The sequence below is a fragment of the Ostrinia nubilalis genome, chromosome 18 (assembly GCF_963855985.1).
Source record: "Ostrinia nubilalis chromosome 18, ilOstNubi1.1, whole genome shotgun sequence".
Classification (NCBI taxonomy): Eukaryota; Metazoa; Arthropoda; class Insecta; order Lepidoptera; family Crambidae; genus Ostrinia; species Ostrinia nubilalis.
The window spans coordinates 13,550,509-13,570,444 of NC_087105.1; positions in this window are offsets into that span (position 1 = coordinate 13,550,509).

A 19,936-nucleotide genomic window follows, 5' to 3' on the forward strand; every position below is an offset into this window, starting at 1 on the left:
AATGGGGCCCCCATATTGCTGCCTTGGCGGGAAGACTTAGTTCAGCTGCCTTTGCGGTGAGAAAGATCAGAAACTGGACTGATGTTGAAACAGCAAGGCTTGTATATTTTAGTTATTTTTATAGTATTATGTCTTATGGTCTTCTGTGGGGCTCAGCAGCAGACATAGAATCAATTTTCATTTTACAGAAAAGAGCTGTTCGGGCAATATACGGTCTTAAACCACGTGACTGGCTTAGAGAAGTTTTTAACCTCGTAAGACCGAAGAGTAAATTTTGTCGACTTCTAAGTATCGCCGAATGTGCTTTCAGAAGAACGAATATTTTGAAGTCGTAAACGCCGAGCACTTCGAGTAAAAAATTTTCTATGTTAGAGATTTTCTTTTGCACTCATATTTTCAGGGACCCTATATAATAGTGCATAGAGCTTATTTTAGGTAAAAAATAAAAAAAAAATGTTTTCTCTTAAAAGAACATTCAGTATTACAGACTTTAAAAAGAAAAAGTAAATAAATTGTATTTTATACTTTAAAGTAAAACATAAATGTAAACTCCTTAATAAATTATTACTACATAAAGATACAATAATGATATTAATAAATGTAACTGAAAAGGCACAAGTAATTTAATTTTATTTAAAGTTTCATAATTAGTACTTTTAAAAGTACTATCGGTTTTATAACATACAATAATGATAGGTTAGAATGTATAAGAAGTAAAGTGAATATTCATGTTAATTATAATATTTATTAAACTAAAAATCAGAACGTTCTCATGGTAAATTTTCTCAATCATATCATAATTTTAAAAGTCCAATACTCAATCCATCTCAATAGAAAAAATATACAAAAATAAAACTTTCACCATCAAGACCGAATGTTCCTTGCAAAGAACTATTATTTTCAAACGAAAAAAAATCGTACAAATCTTCTTCGAATTGGTAAAAATATTTTTTTTGCTTGTTAAGCAGTATTTTAACTTAAATTATACTGGTTAGTTTTTCAATTAAACTACGTTTACGTGGAGAAAAAAAATTAATCGCACATCACGTCCTCTCGGACGAACCACCTTGTCAAAGAAAAATGATAATTTGACAGTGACATTTTGTTTTTTTTACATTAATAAGTTCGGATACCTGATTTTGAATACTTTAAGCCATAGACTATCCCTCTGTTTTTTCGATAGGCGCGAATTTTTGAACTTAAAATTATCGCTAAAGTTTTAGTTCCTCTGAAGGCACATCCGGCGATACTTACAATTCACCTCCGAAAATGTCTCGGCGTTACTGACTACAAAGTTTAAGTTCCTTGTGAGGCACATCCGGGCTTAGGAGGTTAAAGAAATCAATATATTGACTGTGGCTTCACAATAGAGATGAAACGGATAGTTGTTTGGCCGGATACCGGATACCGGATATCCGGCCAGCTGCTAGGCCGGATAGCCGGATATCCGGCGGCCGGATAGTTGGCCCATTGTCTCGTTGCATGTCGTGACGATTTTAGCGTCGCACAGGTGCTTCGAACGCGATCAGTGGGTCTATATTCTAGTAGATTAGACAAGTCACACTTTTCGAAAATCGAATCCGTCCGAATTCGAATAGAATGTCAGATTGTGCAACTTGTCTAAGGGGCAGATCAATTCGGGCGATTCCGGTTGCCATCGTGAGTGTGTGATTGAATAGCGAAAATTAAATTAGTTTACTTGCTGCGTAATCTAACTGAACTACATTATGTCATCAGACCATGAGTAAAAAAAAATCGCCCATTTTAATAGGGATGATGACTGGGTAATGAAATCGAAATTTTATTTAGTCCGTCATTCAGACAGACAATTAGAAAATATTAGACTCTTATTTTTTATTTTTTTCCATAATCGAATAATTACAGTATTATATTGAGTTGAAATGTCGCGTGACGTCACTTTTGAGTAAAAATTCTACTCAAGCGTGACGTATCGCGCCATTTCAACTCGATGTAGCACTGTTATTATTTAATTATGAAAGAAAATAAAAAATACGAGTCTAATATTTTCTAATTATCTGTCTGACGGAAAAATAATTGAAATTTTTTCATCTAGCCTATTGGTAATATTTCGACATTAACAGATATTTACTATTTATGTATTCGTCATTAGAGTAAATAGCCCAGAAAAAGAAATTAGTATTTTGAAAGGCTTTTTTGTAACTTTTTGGACTTTAAGCCGTCATTATTATAAGCCATTTTATTGATATTTACCTCAAAGATTAATGCATTTCACTTTATTTTCGTAGTTTTTTAATATCCGGTATCCGGCCGGATAGTGAGTTACTATCCGGTATCCGGCCGGATAGTAAATTTAGGCCGGATATCCGGCCTACCGGATAGTTACCGGATATCCGTTTCATCTCTACTTCACAATACATATTTGATAACATTATGTATGTCCGTAAACATAAACATTTATTTACTAAGAAAAGTGACGTCCACTCATTTAACACGAGACATAAGAATAAACTTGCTGTTCCATCATTTAGGTTGCATAAGATAGGTAATTCATTCTTGGGGAAATGTATTACCATATTTAACAAAATACCACACAACCTTGTCGAATTGCCAATAAACAAATTTAAGATACATATAAAAAATACCCTTATGTCCAAAGGGTACTACAAGGTTCGAGACTATATTGATGACAAGGATGCGTGGTCAGTTCAGTCTGCACATATTTGATGTACTTAAATTTGACTATTCTTACCGTTAGATAATTCCTGGCAATAAGTGGTGACCGAGTTTGTTCTGGCGTTTCTTCTCAGCACTTGCCATGTTTGTCTCGAAGCGCTGGTAGGGCCCAAAAGATAAGGAGACATGTAAAGTGCCCCATAAGGGCTACCTTTTCTTTTTTATTATTTTCTATTGACGTTCATAAGTGCCACTTGTGGTCTAAACTGAATAAATAATTTTGATTTTGATTTTGATTTTGATTTTGATTTTGATTTTGATTTTGATTTTGATTTTGATTTTGATTTTGATTTTGATTTTGATTTTGATTTTGATTTTGATTTTGATTTTGATTTTGATTTTGATTTTGATTTTGATTTTGATTTTGATTTTGATTTTGATTTTGATTTTGATTTTGATTTTGATTTTGATTTTGATTTTGATTTTGATTTTGATTTTGATTTTGATTTTGATTTTGATTTTGATTTTGATTTTGATTTTGATTTTGATTTTGATTTTGATTTTGATTTTGATTTTGATTTTGATTTTGATTTTGATTTTGATTTTGATTTTGATTTTGATTTTGATTTTGATTTTGATTTTGATTTTGATTTTGATTTTGATTTTGATTTTGATTTTGATTTTGATTTTGATTTTGATTTTGATTTTGATTTTGATTTTGATTTTGATTTTGATTTTGATTTTGATTTTGATTTTGATTTTGATTTTGATTTTGATTTTGATTTTGATTTTGATTTTGATTTTGATTTTGATTTTTGATTTTGAAATTCGAGTCCCAAATTAGAACACAGGTTTTTTGCGGGACGCTGCAAACGAAGTGTTCACTGTTCATGTAAATGTTAATACTAAAAGGCATGTATTTAAATGATCTTTTTAAATTAGCTAAAACGGCAAATAAAAAAATCTAAATGGTCATCTATTTTAATGATTGATCCTCTTTCTTTGAAACATAAAATAAATGAAATCGATCGATATTTTAACCTCTATTGAACTACGCAAAAAAATTTTTGAGATGTAAAAATTATATCTGATCGTTACTTGTTGGTCCTCAAAAATAAGAGAAATGGGCACCAAATATTTAATATTGTGATACTTTTTCAAATAATTTGATTTGTATAAATTATTTTTTTGTCTGTATCAAATAATCTTCAAAATAATTATGTTATGGTACTTATTTTTATTAAATTGTCGTCAAAGGATGGAAACTATTTAAAGGCACTTGATGTTCAAAGATTTATTTTTTATTTAAAAAAGTATACTTAACACGTTCACACTGCGTTATCGGGTCGAATTGACCTTAGGTGCTGCACGCGTTGGTGCGGGATGGATATATTCGGTCTTTTCAGTAGTACGAAAGATAAATATTGTTTTGCAATTGTTTCGTCAAACACAGTAAATATTTGAAAAAAAAAACTTATCAGGTCCTACGACCCGATGTCGCACTAAAAGTAAAAAATATCGTTTAGTGCTTTTATCGGGTCTAATCGACCCGTTGACAGACGACTCTATGGTCACTGATCACGGTCGAGATCGGTATACTAAGAGAAAATCAACCATGCGATTTGAAAAAAATTAAAGAGGTAAAAATTATGATGTCAGGTTCAGGGATGCCAGAAGTATAAAATTATTTTACATAGCGCCCTAGTCCCAAACTAAGCAAAGCTTGTAATTTAAACAAACATGGCAATGTACCATTCTGCTTGCTTATTGGCCGCTAAGCCCTTGGCCAACTCAGTAAACGACCAATGACGGACGATTGTCACTCTTCACTTGTAAAAAAACAGGAAGCTACTAATAGGAGAATACGATCCCAATATTTGTACAAATTACATAAACCATGTGTAAAACTGTCTGCAGTGTCACGAAATGCCTATATTATGTGTATATGTTACGGTTAATGTGATAAATTGAAAATTATTAATAATAACCGGTTATTATGAATAATTACCGACAGTCGCGGTAAAAGTAAATAAATAAAATATCCTTGGACATTTTACACTGCGCTTCTAGTCCCAAACTAAGCAAAGCTTGTACTATGGGTACTAGACAACGGATATAAACATACTTAAATACTTTTTTTTTTTTTTTGTAAATACATACTTATTATACATAGAAAACACCCAGTCCAATACAAACAAATATGTTCATGCACACAAATGTTTGTACTGTGTGTGTTTGTGTGTGTGTGTGTTTGTGTGTGTTTGTAAAGTGATAAATTAATCACATTTAACAGTGATTATTTAATAATTCAACCTTAGTACTAACAAATTTCTTAAAAGAGAACAACATGTTGTGTACGTGCTCGTGTACAGCCAAACTTTTGAACGTTTTGATATCATATATTAATATAATTTGGCATAATGAGTTTGGAATGTTTCTTGCATAATATTACTTTTCCATGATGCCTATAACATAATGTTTTGATTTAAAGTGAAAAATAGGTTAAGGTGCGGCGGGGGTGGCCCTTGGGCCACCCCTAAGCCGCCTATTTAGTTTTATACACACATAAATGACCTCATATTAATCACATTAACCAAATCATGCGGTAATTATTCATAATAACCGGCGATTATTCATAATTTTCACATTTATCACTTTGACCGTAACATATAGATATCTATAATAAATTACCTGATCGCTTTAAAGATGATGAATTAAGTTTAAGTTCGTTTAAGAGGCTCACTAAATTGTGGTTATTGAAACATTGTTTCTATAGTTTGAAAGATTTTATGGAGCATAAGGAATAGTTTTTTAATTTTATTTTAAGAGAAATGTGTATACACCTGTAATGGTAGGATTTGGCGATCTAACTTTATTATTGCAATAACTACTGCAAATGTAATGTACCCAAATTTATGCACAATAAATTATTTGATTTGATTTGAATTTGAACTCAACCACAAAGTATCGAGTAAATTAAAAGATGTTTTTTAATTAAAAATATTAACCAATAATATTTTTAGTTAGATCAAATATATTTTAAAGTTAAGTTATACTTAGATCGAAATGTATTTATTAGGTGATCAATATTAAAAGGCAAACTTGATATAAAAATAATCAAATTAACAAAATTAAAGATCAATAACTAAAAAAGAGGATCAAATATTATTTTTGTTTACTAAATATTAAAAGAGTATGTTAAACATAAATATTATGTTACCTTAAATGAAGATCATTCATAATTTATCCGTAGATCAAGTAATATAGACCCAATAATTAATATAAAGATAAAATAAAAAAAAACACATCATTTATTTTTAAAAGTGCATATACAAAAAAGATCAAATAGTTTTTAGAGGATCAAATAATATTGTCCCATATTAAAACGTATACTAGGTACTAAATGGGATCCTGCAAAATACAGTTCTTGCAAAAAACGGGATGTTTCTGTGGGAAAGAGCCCAAGCCTAGGTGTGCTCGCTAGCGACTGCGTAAGAAAATCATATAAAATTAATGACAGATTGTACTTAGGTACAGCGCCTACCCCACTTTCAAGAACTAACATTTTCATAGATTTTTCGATACACTCGCTAGCGATGACGTATAATGTAAATTCATGCTAAAGCTACATTTGCAATATCGATCTGATAGTGACGTCATCATCAGCTCTATCAAAATCTCCTTAACTACATACTCGTACGAAGTTTACCACAATTCGTTAATCGGCTTAGATGTGGTAGACGAAGCTTCTTCATCATTATAAATTTATTGGTTCTTTACGCCCGTATTCACAAACATTACTATGAGGTCTCACAGTGCGCGTGGACGCACAGGTGACACGAACCAATCACAGAGCTCTATTTAACGCTGTACGTTCCATTTGATGCTTCACTTAAGCAAGTATCGTTTGTGAATCGTTATAGTGTTTACAAGTCTAAATTAGGAAAATAGAAGAAAAGGAGATTTTCATGATCTTTCACAGTAAAATCACAAAAAAAGCATCAATAAAATAGAACAAAAGACGAGTTTACAGAGCAATGTCTCCAAAATTGACACAATCTGTGACGCTTATTCAAAATTATGACATCCTAATTCCTCTCTTGACACTCCCTAATAGTCAATAATATTATTGTGCCCTAATATCTTCATTCTGTCAAAACAAGTTCATGGGAAGGGTTAGGTTTTTTTTCTCCAAAGACTTGCCGGGCCATATAAGTTTTATAGCGTCGGCGTTTCGTAGAAAGCCACAGATTTGATTTATATCGAGGGAATCTGTGCGTGCGCATACGGCCGCCATATGCGGTTGGCTGTTTTAGTAAGCTAAGTGACCGTGGTAATGATTGTTTGGTGTTTTAAGAATAAATGGGTCATGTAAATAAGTATAAGTGTGTAGGTTGCCTGCCTATGGACTGAGTGACTTATTTTTTATTATAATTGCAAAAAAAAGTAGGTATATTAAACGGACTGTTGTTTCAATATTTTCATTTATTTAAAGGCGCTCTGCTGACCTAAAGACTGTTGTCACGGATATTTTCTCATATTTAGAAGTGAAAAATAAAACTACTAAATGACAGGTTCCTAATTAAAAGTTAAGTCAAAATCGGCTGATCCTTTACGGAGGTACGATGTAAAAAATACACAGAAATACAAGTCGTACATATAAATCTTCTATTTAATTACAACTGAGGTTAAAAAGCAATGTTACAATGTGATTCCTACTGATTTTTCGTACCAAGTTATTTGTTTTTTAATTCAGTATATTTTTATACGTATCATATTACTTTGTTGACGAGTAGCACAAATCCAATTCCAAATAAATTACTGACTACAAGAAAGTATCTACTACGAGTACATGTATTTTTCTCAAAAACCGGTTTTGAATTAACTAACTCGATTGGCGACCACAAACTCAGACGAATTTATTCGAATAACACCCTGTGGTGCCATCCGACAGTCTGAAGGAGAATTGTGGACATTTATAAAATTTGTTATTGAGATTAAATTGCCTTTGGCCAGACGCGGCGATGTTAGTTCAACACGTTTGAAAAACAATCCTCTCGATTGATCAATAATGTGCGATGAATAAATTAGCTAAAGTTAGAGACACTGGTTAGGTTCAGTTACCTAACCAGTATTGATAGGTATGAGTAATAATACCAAAATTATAAGTTTACTTAAAATTATAATCGTAAGGGATGAGTTTTGAAAAATAAATATTAATAAAGTTTTTGTAATTGTCACATTGTACATTATAATAGCTCAAGCCTTTTTATATGGTTTAAATACAAAAGAGTATTTCATGACAAGCAAAATTATTGATAGTTTGTATCAAATAGATTTTAAGTTATTTGACGTCCAAAATGTACAGCCCCCCTAGACAAAACGCACTTTTTGATCGAATCGAAAATCGAATCCGTCAAATTCCATACAAAAAAGGGGCTTTTCGACCACTTTTCGACTGGTTTGCGATTATAATGGCACTTTGTCTAGACCCACAGGAATATTTCATGTGATTATCGCATGAATAGATGTGTCACCATTTTGTTTTGATGTTTTTTGTAATACCACAGAATAATAATAAGTACTACGTACAGAAGTTTTACTTCGCGATGGTATTTAAAAAAATGTATGCTCAATGTCATTAACAATATGGTGTAATTTAGCCTGTCTCAAGAGTCAAGCACCATTTTGTTGACTAACGTCAGTAATCGGCACTGCGCCGAAGCTATAGGGCTGACTTCGGTAAAATGATGTGACGTGAGGTGCCAAACTGCGGAAAATGGCGGAGGAAATACATGATTTAGAATGAATTATCATGAATAATATTAACTATTTATTTACCTCTCAGTGTCTTGAGGCAACTTAAAAAAGTACATTCTGTGTTTTTATTATTATTTAGGCAGCTAAATACTGCACAGTATTTAGTACACCATTTTCTTTATTTTCTTCCATCATACACAAGAATACGCGTGCGTGAGTCAATGTTCCCTCGTATGTGAGGCCTTGTCAAATAGTATCCTGTAGGTGGGCCATCGTGCGTGTTTTGTTTTCGATGTAAACTCGCGGAGATGAATAGGCCTGGTAATACTGGGATTGGGCCAAGTTAGTCCACATTTCTTATTCAATAAATACCTGCCTATTCTTTAATAATGCATAATAATTTACTTAAATGTAATTTAATTGAATGAACTTGTCGGGCTTGATAAACTTTTGTTTAGTCTAGACTCTACACTGTCTGGTAACTCGCCTAGATTAGTTTAACTTCTAAAAGTTTGCTGTATTTTTACGGATCACCAGTAACGAGATGGTGTTGAGAATAATCGAGTAAGTCACCTTTTAAACTTAAGTAGGAAAAGTCTGCGAAACTTTGTAAGTAACTTAGTTTCTGAGGCGTGTTTTATTTGATTTTATTGCTAAGCTAAGCTGTTGGTATTTACATAATACCTATACCTATGAATAAGTCGCCCTCAACCCCTCAAAGTCATAATTATACTTACATAATGCACATCGTTCGTTTCAGCCGAAAGACGTCCACTGCTGGACAAAGGCCTCCCCCAAGGTTTTCCACAAAGACCGGTCCTGCGCCGCTCGCATCCAGGCACCTCCTGCTACCTTCACCATATCATAAAAGATTATAATTATTCATATTATTTTTTTGTCTCTCAGTTGTCTTTAAAGGACATACATGGGAAGAATAAGCGTGGTCCTATTCTACTATGCCGGAACCACATGGCAAAGTGCCTCAGAGGCTCTCTCTCACGTATAATTATGATCTTTTTCACTAGCTCCACTACATATTACGTACTAAATCTTACGTACAAAATAATAATTAGAATTAATTTAATTCCACAGAACCATGGTGTAAAATTGTTCCCCTAAATCCATTCTCTATTGCCTTTTAGCCACAGAAAAGACTAATCCTATGACTATACCTAAATCTATTTGCCTAGCCTGGTTTCCAATTTACTCTCGCCCGATCGACTTTTTGTGCGCCGGATTTGTTCGGCCGATGGTTACGGATTCGAATTCGGGCTGGAGCACTGTAAAATGGATATTTGTATAGGATTTTAAGCTGTAACCGCTTTTTTGAATGTAAATGCGAAATACCTTTTCGGGGAACGTTTTGAAAATTGGTGCAACTGGGTTCATTCAAATATTTTTAGGGCTAGAGAATTTATTTATTTATTTTAGGAATTATAAACAAAAATGTGTTACAGAAATTAACTTATCTACTAGACTTATGTATTATTTATGTGGTAACACATCCCACTACGTAATCCACATATTGATATATGAAACCATGTAATATAGAGCGAGAATAATTTGGCGTGAAGAAGATGATTGGTAAAGTTTTTTAAATATTATTATTTGGTTTTCTTAGGCTTAGTTAGTCTTTACAAATACAATTATTTAGGTACGTACCTCAGTTTAATACACCTGTTTGTGACATTTTATTGGGCTAAGTAGGTACTTAACTTGCTGCTCCATCGGCCTAATCTGGTAGGTCTGGTAGGGCCGATGGAGCAGCAAGTTTCTACAGTGGAGGCCATGTACCGGAAAATGTAGCGTGGGAAAAGGTGGACAGACGACCTCATAGAGATATCCTGTGGCTAAAATGATGATGGTGATGAAGATTTAACAAAAATAATAAAACAGTAGTTTGGTATTTTTCAGTTCATTATTTACCGTTTTCGACAATGTACGGTAACAATATTATTCATTATCTCTAAAAGCCTTTAGAGTTATAATTTAAACGAACTAATTTTGATCATCAATATCACTTAACAAGAACTATTTTTACCATTCGATTTGGTTAATGCGATCGAATTAGCGTATTCGCATTAAAAGCCGATTATTGTGAAATATGGGCTCGTATGTGCGTTCGTTGGAATCAGTTCTAATTAACTTATTAGCTCTGCCCTGATATTGGCTAATCCAACAAATTACTACTCATTCCGATTAGGTGAAAATTGATATTGTTATTAATGAGTGAACTAATTTCGTCGATGAGTTTTGTCGAAAATTGTGCGGATTTCGAGAAAATCATAATAGGGATTTCTCGAAAGTCATAATACGTTCCTACTTATTTACTACTTAACTACGTTAAGTCAAGATAATATAATCCATAAATTATTGACTTGGCCATCGCACTAAATAATTTAATTTACACGTGTTTTCATGCGATGGCCAAGTCAATATATTTATGTAAAACGTTAAAGATTTCCTGGCCTGGACTTGGTATTACATGGATCTCACAACTTTTTACCGTAGAACAACTGAGTTGCGAGACTTGGTTTTTTTGACAAGTATTGTTTTTGATGGGATCTCATTTCTTTTTGTATTTTGTAGACAGCAGTTATGTATCTAGAAAACTGGACCGAAATTGAAAAATTTTACTCGACTTGGCGGTTGCACTACCGTGCCCCCAAATATTTTAGTTTTTTCTTGATTCATACACCAAACACTACTTATATTCCAAATTTGAAGCTTCTAGGTCTGCTAGAAGTGCCTTAGAATTTTGATGATCGGTGAGTCAGTCAGTCAGTCAGTGAGTCAGTGAGTGACAAAATTAAGTAACTTTGACCCGTTATAATTCTTAAACTACTGGTTCAAATTGAATGAAATTTTAAATATACCGTGTCTTTACAATGCCTGCATAGCTAATGAAAATTCAGCCTTCTAGTTTTATCCACAACGAAGTTACAGGCAGTCGAAAATGGCCTGAATTGCTTCGAGAAAAGGATGGTACGGCCGTGCCGCTTTTTTGCTCGACTTGGTGGGGGCACTGCCGTGCCCCCAGATCTTTTGTGTAGATTGGGATAGCAACACACAAGTGAAATAAACTTAAGCGTTGTGAAGCAAATCTTCGTTAATATAGGTCTTACTACTTTTTTCCCCCCTCTGGTGAAGGTCGCGGGAAGTGCCTGGATGCGGGTAACTCAGGACCGATCGTTGTAGAAATTCTTAGGAGAGGCCTTGTCTAGCAGTGGACGTCATGGCTGAAACGAACGAACGAACGAACGAACTATTTTTTGATAATTAATAGGAATAAACAACCTATCAGACAATCGTTAATAACACTGACAAACAAAAGAAAATAGTCTGAGGTTCATCAAAATTCATGGTTTATTTGTGGTAATCTTTTTATCATAATTATCAACATCATCATCATCATCATCAACATCCTTAGATGTCGTAGAATAGGACGTCCATTGCTGAACATAGGCCTCCCCAATGCTTTCCATGTTGCCCGGTTGGAAGCGGCCTGCGCCCAATCTTTTTTAGATATTTTTTATTAGAATGATATGGTGGCTCATCAAGATTCAATCCAAGCCCTGAATATTGAAGTTCAACCAAACAAAACCCTCAATCTTTGCTTGAGATTGAGTCGAGTTTTAAGCTCCGTTTTGAACAGACCTTAGAAGGAACCATTATTATTAAGAAACCGAACACCTCAGGTAGCCGGAATCGATATAGTGATTATAACGCGGTCTCATTTCGGCAAACACTGTAATTTAATAATTAATATTGAGCCATTTTAGCCGTGAGAGCAAACAACGGTTAGTATTACAAGTGGCACTGGAAGCAATTTGAGTACCGACAGCAGAAACATCAAGTCGTGGGAAACATTAAATATTTCCTTGACCGCACAAAAGAAGAATGTCGCCGCTACCAATGCTGTTTGTTACCAATTTTTGTTGCCGATTCCTACGATAATTAATATGATGCAAAAAAAGATTCTTAGTCTGATTCCCCTAGGACTACTAACTTTTCAACATAGTGTGGGCAGGCCCTCCACTCGGTAAACCGAAGTTCTGGTGAGGGTCGCGGTAGGTGGCTGGATTCTGGCAGCATACCACCGTTCGTTATAGAAATCCTTGGGGAGGCCTTTGTCCAGCAGTGGACGTCATTTGACTGAACCAAACGAACGATCTCTTACATTGTAGACCAAATTGTGGATTCTGGCTTTAGATGGTTGAAGTTACAGGAACGACATGGAGTTAGTCATAATATATTGTTTGTTTTTTATTGATATTAGCAACCCCTGCCCTTTTAATCAAATGTTACAATGTTGTTGGTGAATTTATAAAACAAATTACAAACTACACACGTAATAGGCGGTTATCACACTGCGCTACGCTCCGCCGCGGAGCGCGTGATTTCATATAAAAAATCCCGCGCGCAGACGCGTTGTCAGTTTGTTGTGCCGCGCGTGTTTTCTATACAAACTGAGGTACTTGCATACAATGATTAAATCTGTCGTCCCGCGTACCGCGGCGGAGCGCGGCGCATTGTGATAACCGCCTTACGTTTTCGTTCTATTCGATGACTTTAAAAGTTTTAGGAAGGTGCTAGATGCGGATCGCTTCCAACCGGCCTATTTCGTAATCATTGGGGTAGCCTAAGTTCAGCGGTGGACATCTTGTGGCTGATAATGATGATGATGATGATGACACTAGACTGCCTTATAAAAAGGTGTTCAAAGACATTAACTCCCTTTTAATTTCATGACATAAGGCCCGACGGATTAGCAAGCTGAAGTGGCAATGAACAGGGCACATAGTACGCAGAACTGACGGCCGATGGGGCAGCAAGGTTCTGGAATGGAGGCCGCGTACCAAAAAACGCAACGTGTGACGTCCACCTGCAAAGTGGACCGACGACATAGTAAAGGTAGGAGGGAAGCGCTGGACGCAGGCCGCTACCAATCGATCAACATGGAAAGCATTGGGGGAGGCCTATTTTCAGCAGTGGACGTCCTATGGCTGAAATGATGATGATGATGATGAAATGGGAATTTCCTTAGAGTTTTAATACAAATTATTTTCTATTTTAACATCTATTATGCTGCCAGTACCCGTATTTTATATACCATTACTAATTAATGTAGAACAGGCGCCAGATAAGATATTTATTTATGGAGATAGTTCGAGTCTCGGGAAAGGACATAGGGTAGTTTTTATCCCGGTTTTTAAAACAGGGGATTAAGTTGTTCTGTTCTGTTTTGAACACAGACAGACAGACAGTTACTTTCGCATTTATTAGTGTAGATTTTCTATTTTAACATCTATTATGCTGCCAGTACCCGTATTTTATATACCATTACTAATTAATGTAGAACAGGCGCCGTGTGTAGGGTGGATCCATGTGGATCAAAGGGCATATTTTAATGAAGCGCGCATTGTGGCGATCGACGTAGCTATTTGCGATATTGGAAACTGTGGGTAACTTTGTGTTTGGGCCTGATGTTACTGACACTATAATCATTATTTATCCTCCAAATAACTATTTGCCGATAAAAGGTTTACATATTAAAGGACCTATGACTATGTATTTGAGTTATCGTAAAGTTTGGAACAAGGGCCGTCGTACCTAATTTATAATTTAGTTTAAAACTAACCCTTTTATAGGATAAGTCTCGCATTCGGCGGTCTTACATGTTATGTTATCATGAATACCTACAATAAAGATGAATAGATTATTTAGTACAAACTCGTATTAGGCCCTTTCCAGGGCACATAAACACGTCCCAAATATAGCGTGCCCTACCACCACTTCGGGACAACATATGGGCTGGTACTGAGAACTCAGTCACTTCTGTCAGCCTCGGATTTGCTTAACCTGTAATTTGAATTTATGAATATAACCTATTGTAACCACGATTGGTGTGAAATCCTCGAACACTCTGTGCACACCAATAAGATCCACAATAAATTCTTAGGTTAGCTTAGCTTAGATTTAAAAGCGGGAAAACATGAAAGTACGATTGTATATTCTCTTGGAGGTGAAAGGTGAAGGTTAAATCACGATAATAAATATTTACAAGTTGAAAATATCAATTAGCGAAATACTATACAAAACGGCAATGTAATCTAGGCTCTGTATTTAGAATTTATTTAATTGGTCCTCCCACTTAAGTGGAGTCGGGTTTCGACCGAAGATCAGTCTAAGCAAAACTTTATCAAATTCTAATCAACCTTAATTGGTTCAGTCTAATTTATACTTAATACTATAAAACTGAAGAGTTTTTTTGTTTGAAAGCGCTAATCAATCAATCATGAACAGGCGCAGAGCAGTAAAGATGTTGCAATGATGTTGAAAAAAATATTCAAACTATTTTCACGCGCACGAAGTCGCAGGCACAGCTAGTTCGGTTAAGTTTCGCATTTCATCGTCTGGAGTGATCAAACGGTTCCCAAATAGATTTGCTTTGATGGTTTTGTATGCAAGCAGATTCCTAAGTTAGTGTTTACCAATGTAAATACTAATTTAGATTTCTACGCACATATTTGGTTCTAGTCAATTGCAAAATTAAATGTAAAGGCATTTATTTAAACGATGAAATCTTAAAATCTTGACAGGGTTTTGTTATAATGGGACATGTAAGAGCGCCTCTAAAATACATACATTTCTTTTTTATTATACTACTATTATACCAGATTATACTAACTGCTATTTATCTTTATAATCATGAAATTCAAACAACCTTTATAATCAACTAGCTTTTTCCCGCGGCCTCACCCGCGTGAAAATTAGTGATCGTCATAAATTATGAAGTAAAGTTTCATCAACATTCGTTCAGTAGTTTTTACGTGAAAGAGTTACAAACATCCAGACATCCATACAAACTTTCGCATTTATAATATTAGTAGGAAGTAGAGTAATTTAAAAATAATACAGTTCAGCTCTATTTTTTCACTGTTCAGATCATCATTTCACTGCTATAACACTTAGTAAGGCAGCAAAATTACTAAGTAACCAACTAATGACTATTACTAATTACCGAGTTTCCCATTGAATGTTTTTCTTCTGAAGTGCTAACTCCAATTATACGCTGTCGGTGTGATTACTACTTGATATTGCCTACAACCTGTAATTATTGATTTCTTTGAACTTTCAGATAGCTCTTTAATACCCGACGACAAAATTCCTACTAATATTATAAATGCGAAAGGAACTCTCGTCTGTCTGTTTGTTACGGTTTCACACCTTAACCGCTGAACTGATATTGATGAAATCGGGTGCAGATAAGATAAGATAACATAAGATAAGATATTTATTTATAGAGATAGTTCGAGTCTCGGGAAAGGACATAGGATAGTTTTTATCCCGGTTTTTAAAACAGGGGATTAAGTTGTTCTGTTCTGTTCTGAACATTTCACGTTTTATTTGGAACGTGTAAAAGTGCCCTGGTTATTATAATTTCAATTTAAATACTTGCTTTATGTAAGACTAGCGGCCGCCCGCGACTTCGTGCGCGTGGATCCCGTTTTACCCCCTTCATCTATCTTGCGCGGTTTAGATTTTTTCATACAAATGTTTTTTCCCGCTAACTCCCGTTCCCGTTGGAATTTCGCAATATCCTGTTGTAACTAAGCTTTAAGTTTACTACGGGACCAGCATGCCAAATTTCAAGCGTCTAACTTAAGCGGTTTAGATTTTTCATGCAAAAGGATTTTCCCGGTAATTCCTGTTCCTGTGGGAATTTCGGGAATTTCTTTCTTAGTGCACCTCTACGGTACCTAAGCTACGTCCCTTATAAATTTCAAGTGCCTACGTTTAACCGTTTAGGCTGTGCGTGGGTATGTCAGTGAGTCAGTCATACAAAAGGAATTTCCCGATAATTCCCGTTCCCGTGAGAATTTTACAATATCCTGTTGCAACTAAGCTTTAAATTTACTAAGGTACCTGCATGCCAAATTTCAAGCATCTATCTTACGTGGCTTAGATTTTTTCATACAAATGTTTTTTCTCGCTAATTCCCGTTCCCGTAGGAATTTTGCAATATCCTGTTATAACTAAGCTTTAAGTTTACTAAGGTACCTGCTTGCCAAATTTCAAGCGTCTAACTTAAGTGGTTTAGATTTTTCATACAAAAGGATTTTCCCGCTAATGCCCGTTCCCGTGGGAATTCCTAAGTATCCTATAACCTGCCCAGGAGTATGAAGAATAATTGTACCAAGTTTCGTTAAAATCCGTCGAGTAGTTTTTGTTTCTATAAGGAACATACAGACAGACAGACAGACAGACAGACAGACAGACAGACAGACAAAAATTTTACTGATTGCATTTTTGGCATCAGTATCGATCACTAATCACCCCCTGATAGTTATTTTGAAAATATATTTCATGTACAGAATTGACCTCTCTACAGATTTATTATAAGTATAGATATTATGAGTCAATTAAAAAAAAGTCGTAAAGATATAAAAATCGCACCAGCAGAATGAGAATATTGTTATAAGGATATTAGTAATTTGTATTGCACAAATCATTAATAAATAGTTCCGTTAGCCCGTCCTACTAAGTTAAAATAATATGCTTAAGTTACGAGTGGGCTCACCACAATAGTCGAGTTGCGGTGGGGATGGAACCCACGTACCTCGGATGTCTCTAGTCGGCCATTCCAACTCTTTCACCATTTGGCTATCGTAGCTTCAAAATCTAATGCTACTAATATAATTTCATGAATCCGACCATAAAATATGGCAAACGATCGTATCCAGATCGCTCGTTGTAAACCGACCAATTGGCTGGCATCCTTTCTCATGGTTTTTGTTCGCCATTCAAGTTTGTTTTTGCGCAATTATTGTAACACTACCGCAAAATTGTTGCGCGGCATGATAGCTCTCGTGTCTGCCTCTAAAGAGGATACGGGTAATAGCCCCTATAGAAATAGCTTGATTTAGACTAAGTTGCACCATTACTTTAACTTTGACAAACGTCAAAAATCTGTCAAACTCCATACAAAAAACACCGGTTATCGTTAAAGTTACGGTCAAAGTTAGGTGATGCAACTCAGCCTTAGTGTAAACACAGTGATAACATAGATGTATTTGTAATAGATGAAGCTATTTTGCAATAAATGTCCGATTTGCTGGTACCTACTGTATCCTTTTGCTTATTTCAGTTGACTGATTTGATAAAAACTATTTGGTATAGATGATGGCACATCAAGCTTGATAGAAAGGTACTAAGGACTTGATTCTCACCTATTAAGGTGCGATGTACTACTGAAATATGAAGTCTGGTGCTGTCAATTGCACATTGTCATCTTGTTTTAGCTTAGTTTGGAATTTGGATATCATCAAAACCGTGCTCAACTCTGAGGCGAGGTAAATTACATCAAATAGTTGATGATATTAGGTAGACTTTTTTTTAATAACCTTCCTTAGAAATTATAGTATTTAATATGTGGTATTAGAAGTGTAGGTATATTAGGGTTATTCGCCATAACTTATCCAATTTAAAACGTTTTAGTTTGATTGCTAAAAATCAACATAATTAGACGTAGTAGCTCGTAGTCAACGATAAAGCTTTAATGGCGTTTAAATGAGCCATAAAATAACTAATTGCACACGTTCCGAACACTTTTCGCCATAAACTAGTGGTAATAAATGCCATACGGAACACTTTACTATGACAATGACGCATGCGGACTATGGGAAGTCAATTTAATTGTATTGATGACTCACAAATTGATTTACAAGTAGCTTTCAATGTGAATAATCGAGAGCGAATAGATTCTGCTATTAAAGTACTAGCGGCCGCCCGCGACTTCGTACGCGTGGAATTTTGTCTGTCACAGAAAAACTTTATCGCGCGCGTCCCTGTTTCAAAAACCGGGATAAAATTTATCCTATGTTCTTTCCCGGGACTCAAACTATCTCTATGCCAAATTTCATCAAAATCGGTTGCGAGGTTTAAGCGGGAAAGCGTAACAGACAGACAGACAGACAGAGTTACTTTCGCATTTATAATATTAGTTGGGATAGAACGCCGATTATCCGAATTAATTGGGACCGGGGTCGATTCGGTTAATCGAAAATTCGGATAATCGGACATAAACTGGTATTAGAGAAAAACCAACTGTCTTCCAACAATACTTGGCGTTATTGTAGAACTGCTACAAGAACGCTCAGTTGAAATATTTCCGAATTCCAACAAAAAATCAAAAATTACTTGAATCGAATACTCGACGTTCTACTGTACTAACAATTTTGAACTCAAATTTGCAGACTCAAATACCTGCTTAGTTCTGCAAAAAAGAATAGTTTTAAGTGCACCTGCACTACCTAAACCTATGTAGCTAACCTCGGAAAATACCGTTCGTTCGTTTCAGCTGAAAGACGTCCACTGCTGGACAAAGGCCTCCCCCAAGCATTACCACGAAGACCGATCCTGCGGTCGGTCGGTCCACCTAGTGGGAGGCCTGCCCACGCTCAGGGCCGCGCCGACCGCCGGCAGCGCCTGTGTGCGGAACCTATGAAGCGCCTGTTTTCTAATGAATCGTCATAAAAAAACGAATTTAAATTATTTTTAACGAATATTTTAATTGTTAATTTTGACTAAAATAAATGTTCTTCAGTTTTACAGTAGGTACTTAGATAATATTATCATAAGTGTATTAAAACTGAAAACCACTTAGGAATTAGGATACTAAATAGGTAAATCCCGTTCGTTCTGCTTGCCAATTACTACGAAAAAGAAAACTCGAACTAAATTTTTACATGCTTAATACAAAGAATTGTATATTTAAATATTAATAACAAAGAAGCTTACTTGTTTCTAATCATAATAATACTAATATGACTATTACGTACCTACCTATGCTATGTAAAAACAGCAAGAGTCTAACTTTTTTTTTTATATTTGTGCTACTGAAATGCACTTGCAACTGGTGCTAACAAGAATATTTTAATCATACTTAAATTATAATACAGGGTGTTTGGCGGAAGATTAAACATACTTCGTGGGTGTATAGGTAAGGTCATTTTAAGAATACAAGTTCGCCCATTTTACCCTAAGTGGGCTATTTTTTTAAATTTATATTTTTGTTTTAATTTAATTTTTTCCGAAATTTGACCTAAAAACTGCTTTTTTTTCTCGCCTGTTTTGAATCGCTTTTATTATTTCAAATTAATATCGAATATGTCTTAAGTCAAGTAAAATAAATTTCAGATCCAGATAATGATTGGATAGCTAGTTACGAGCCGCCAAAGTTTAACAAAAGTACGAACCATGATAAGAAAAACTACTTGGAATTCTATTTAAAAAAAAATTAAAGATGACAGTGAATTGCCAATGATCTTAAAAACATCTCTAGCTTCTCTTCTTTCCAATGATATTATGTCACATGTAGCCTAATTAGATGTTGAAATTCGTCAAAAATTCAAAGTTTAGGGAAGAAAATGGAACAGTAATACAAAAGTTATCCATGCAAAGTAAATTTAGAATTTTTTTACTGTTTTTTCTTCATAATGTGGTTATTATTTTTAAA